This window comes from Helobdella robusta (assembly GCF_000326865.2).
Source record: "Helobdella robusta unplaced genomic scaffold HELROscaffold_4, whole genome shotgun sequence".
Taxonomy (NCBI): Eukaryota; Metazoa; Annelida; class Clitellata; order Rhynchobdellida; family Glossiphoniidae; genus Helobdella; species Helobdella robusta.
In genome coordinates this window covers 8,446,664-8,451,663 of record NW_008704902.1, presented here as the reverse complement: position 1 = coordinate 8,451,663, position 5,000 = coordinate 8,446,664, and positions in this window count along the sequence as shown.

Here is a 5,000-nt window from a genome sequence, read left to right as displayed (position 1 = left end):
ACTCTGGAGAATCTTGCTGGAGTCCTCTTCAAATTTGCCAGAAAATATTTGGTACAGCAACTGCCAACAAACGCCAATTTGTTTAAATGGGTCAAAACTCCAAGTTCTCTGTGCCCTCTCTGCGGTTGTAAACAAACAAATAAACATGTGATTTCTAACTGCGGTTCCACATCCGCACTTAAAAGATACACTGAAAGACCCAATAAAATTTTGGCCGCGATCACCAACCGATTGATACTGTGTGCGCCTGCCTATTGTCGGTTGTTTGCAGATTTGAAAATTGATGGTGTTCACCCTATACCAGATCTATTCAACACTCTACGACCTGACATCGCCATCCTACTAGGCAACACAGTAGAGATCTTAGAGTTAACGGTCTGTCATGAAACAAATCTTGAATCATCCAGGCAATACAAGATCAAAAAATATTCAGATAATTTGCACAGTAATCTAAAAGACAACTATAAACACTGCACAATAATTATAAATACTTTTGAAATATCACCAATAGCTTTTTATAATAATTTTAATCTTTCACTTTTTAAAATTTTGTGGCCGGATTCTTTCAACGATGAATTGATAGAGACTGTTATAAAGCTATCGTATGGCATATATTGTGACAGAAACAATTCGTGATATATATTTGAATATACTTCACCGCTATGTACTTTTTCTAAAAAATGAGCATTGTGGCAATCATTGACATTTTATTATATTACATTTTATTACATTTCATTATTTTATTTTCATACTTATTTATTGTCTTTGCTTTGAAATAAAAGAGTTCTCATTATTATTATTATTATTATTATTACTATTATTATTATTATATGATTTATATAGCGCTCATTAAAAGGTTCTCACAGGCGCTCTCCACGTATTTCGTACCTATTGCTGAAAATTGAATGTTTTCAACTGCCTTTTGAAATGAGAAAACGACAAATTGCGATCACGCAAAGTTAGCGGAAGATCATTCCACACTTTTAACCTACAAACCACGAGATTTCTTGACCCTAATTTCAATGCTCTCATCGACTGCACTAATAAATCACAATCATCTGATCTTTGAATTTCTTTGGACGGCCTTTGGTACGTGTGCCAGGTACTTCAACATCTGCAAGAGAAATTATGGCACTGTTCCCACTTCGTTTGACATGATCCAACCACTGCAGGCGGTGTTGCCGGCATTCGTCTTTTATATCATCTAAACCAGCACAACGCAGGATTTTGGAAGATTTGATGTGGTCCTTCAGACTAATTCGTTGCATCCATCGAAGCATTTTCATGTCGGTTCGGTGAAGTTGTTGTTCCAGTTTGGTTGTCATTGGCCATGTTTCTGCACTATATAACAACACCGGACGTACCACAGATTTATAAGGTCTTGATTGTAGTGGTAGTGGGATGTCACGCCGCATCAATATAGAAGCAAAAAGATGTCATTTATTCCAGGCTGCACGTATGCGTGCTCGAACGGCAGCTTCAGCTGTTCCAGTACAATCCACAACATCCCTTAGATATTGTAACGATGTGACTTTCTCTACCTTAATGGCTTCAAAAACATTGCTATTTCAAATATGTTGTTGTAGATTGATGCAAGCAGGACAAACAAAATTGAACAAGGCCATCGTCCAGTAGCTGTGGATTGGTAAGGTTCACCAGTGTTTATTGCTTTTGGTTTTGCTGATGTTGACTTTGAATCCATGATCGGCCAGTCTGGTGTTTCAATCTTCAAACATCTGTGCTGCATTATGCTCAGACGTGGTTGTTAAAACGATATCATCAGCACATACTAGATTCCAAATGTCACCAGTGCGTATCGGTTTTGTGATTTCTTCCATCACAGTTATAAATGACAGTGAACTGAGAATCGAGCCTTAGTGGACACCAACGCTGATGTCAAATGCATCTGTGTTTCCAACCGTTGTGCTGACGAGAGTCTTAGTATTCGTATACATTTCCATCTTAACTCGATTAAAATATTCTTGAATGAGTTGTCGACGTAGACTCCACCTAATTGCTCCACGGGGAACTCGATCAAATGCTTTTTCAAGGTCTACAAAAATGTGTGATAGTTGTTGATGCTTTGCGAGGTACTTCTCTTGCAGTTGCCGAAGGATGTGAATTGCATCAATTGTTGATTTCCCCGCTAAGAAACCAAATTGATAATTTCCGATTGTGATGCACGACGTTAATCTTCTCTCAATGATTTTTTCGAAAATTTTCAGGGAGTGTTCTAACAGACGTATACCCCGATATGACGAACAGTTCAATGGATCACCTTTGCCTTTGTATAGCGGGACCGTCATGCTATAGTTCCATTCAGTCGGCATTGAACAATTTCTCCAAATTTCACGGCAAAGTTGTAGTAACGTTTGGATACCAGCAGTAGCAGATGCTTTGATAATGTCATTTGTGAGTCCAGAAGGCCCTGCTGCCTTTCCATCCTTCATAGCTTTCAGAGCTTCTCTAAGCTCCTCTACAGTGATGTCTGGAATCGGACCTTCGATGGGTGGAGCGTCCAAGTTAACATTGATGGGATTTGTTTCGTTTAACAGATGGTTGAAGTATTCTCTCCACTGTAGCTTGATCTCATCTTGTTCAAGAACCAACTCATTTTTGTCATTTTTAATACATGAGGCACCAACTATGTCTTTTTTCGTACGCTTTGCTTGTTTTGCTATACGATACAGAGATTTCATTTGTTCACCTTTGCTTTTAGTGAGCCACTCTTTGCATTGGTCAGTCCACTTTTGTATGTTATGAGATGTTCCAACCTCTTTCTAAAATATGTATTCAGTAAACAAAACCCGTGATCATCAGCAAACTCAAGGATGCGGTTGCCATATTCATTCCGTTTTCCATAGCCAAAACCGCCATGTACGTTGTCAAAACCATCTGTTTTCTCTCCAACGTGGCCATTGAGATCGCTTCCAATCAGGATTGTTTCAGATTTTGGTATTGTTGAGATGGTGTCAGAGAATGCAGTCCAGAAATCATTTTTCATCTCTTCTGATTCGCCTGTCTTTGGTGCGTATGCAAAAAACATAATCATTGTTTGTTTTTCCATGCGAAGCTTGATCCCAATGAGACTGGAATTAATCCTTTTAATACCATTTTTGGCCGTCTTTTGACCATTCCAGAATAGTTTATATTTTTCTTTGTCTGAGTTGATATGACAGACACCATTCGATTTCCATCGGGTTTCCTGAAGGCAGCAGATGTCAATCCTTTTACGCTCGAGCATTTCTGCGATTTCCATGCTGCGGCCAGTCAGTGATCCAACATCCGGACACCCATCCTGTCGACAACCACCAGTTACAAGCGGTGGGCCTAGCTTTTCGCTCAAAAGCACGCAAGGCTGCGTGGATGCAGTTTTACGTTATACTCAGGACCAAGATGAGATGAAGTTTCAAGTTGTCAAAATACCTGAACAGTACATCACGTTACAGGAGTAAGCTTTATAAATTGAAATATATCTATATATATCTATAAATGCCTGTTTTTGGAGAAATTATAGTAAGACTTAAAAAGTAAGAGCAATTTAAATTAGCCTGAGAGAATTGTTCAAAAAAAATACATTTTTTTCATTAGAAAATTAGAATACGTTAAAAAGAGGAAAACAAGTTGGTTTATATATCGTGGTGGTATCGGTAATGAGCGGATTGGCCTGAAAGATATTTTTAAAAATTAGCTGAAATATTTTGAGGTTTAACGAGAGAATTATCAAGTTTTACCTAGTTAGAAATGAAGAATCGATATTTATAATGTTAAAAGTATGAAAGTTCATTCATATCGTTTTAAGAATTTCAATAATGAAAATTTTCAATATTTTTGGATTTAATGATTATTATTTATTTATTTCACTATTTTAAATATTTTTATTGTGTATTTTTAGGCACTTTTTAAGTTGTTGAAACGTCGCAATTGGCTAATAAATCTTATAGTTGAATCTCAGCTCTATTTAAGAATTCAGCTTTCATCATTACCAGATTTTTTTGGGTTAGTGACTTGCTTTTTTATTGTTTTTTTTTCAGTTTTTAATTATAGAAGCCTTGCATTGTTAGTAACATAATCAACTAGCATAACCCGAAAAGTGATGCCGACTTTCTTCAACAGCGTAAAACATCAAACTTTTTCTCTAATAATTTCTTTTACAACAGTAAATAATGAACGCCGAAAAATTTAAAAATTAAAAGTTTATCCGAGAAAAGAAATCACGGTGTAAACACCGCATAGAATTTTCTAATATTAAAAGGCTAAAAATGTAGTTTGGCATCGTTGACACAGCTCTGTCATGGTTCAATTCATTTCTTTCAAACCGCTCCCAATTTATCAAACTTAGCACACAAGTCTCTTCTGTTTTTTGTTTATCTACCGGAGTTCCTTAGGGCTCTGTATTAGGACTAATACTTCACTATTTATACTAGTCCCTTATGTGACATCTTTAACAATTTTATGGCTTATCCTTCCATCAATATGCCGATGATACAAGTATCTGAAATTTCTCACCAAAATACCACTTATCAACTTAATAGACTTAACTCTTGTGTTTCATCAATAAAGGGCTGGCATTCCCATAATTTCCTTCAACTAAATGCCCGAAAACCTGAAATAATGTTTTTCGGTACACCAGAGCAACACACGAAATATTTTCCGCCTTCCAACATGTGAATTGTTGGATCAAACCTGTCTATATCAAAAAGTTTTAAACTGCTAGGTGTTACTCTTGACCCGTCTCTAACTTTCAAAGCTCACACTTCGGCCCTCATCATAATATTCAATTTCATTTGTAATGGAAATTGTTCTATTACATGATCACGTGGAATAAGTACTAGCACAAAGCACGTGTGCTTACCTAGGAGAGAGCGCCGTATGGTCACGTGGGTCGATTACTAGACCAAAGTACAAGCGCTTACCTAGCGATTTGCCTATCCAAAATCAAAATTTTTACAGACCATAATCCATTAACATACCTGACGGAATCGACACCAAAAAGTNAA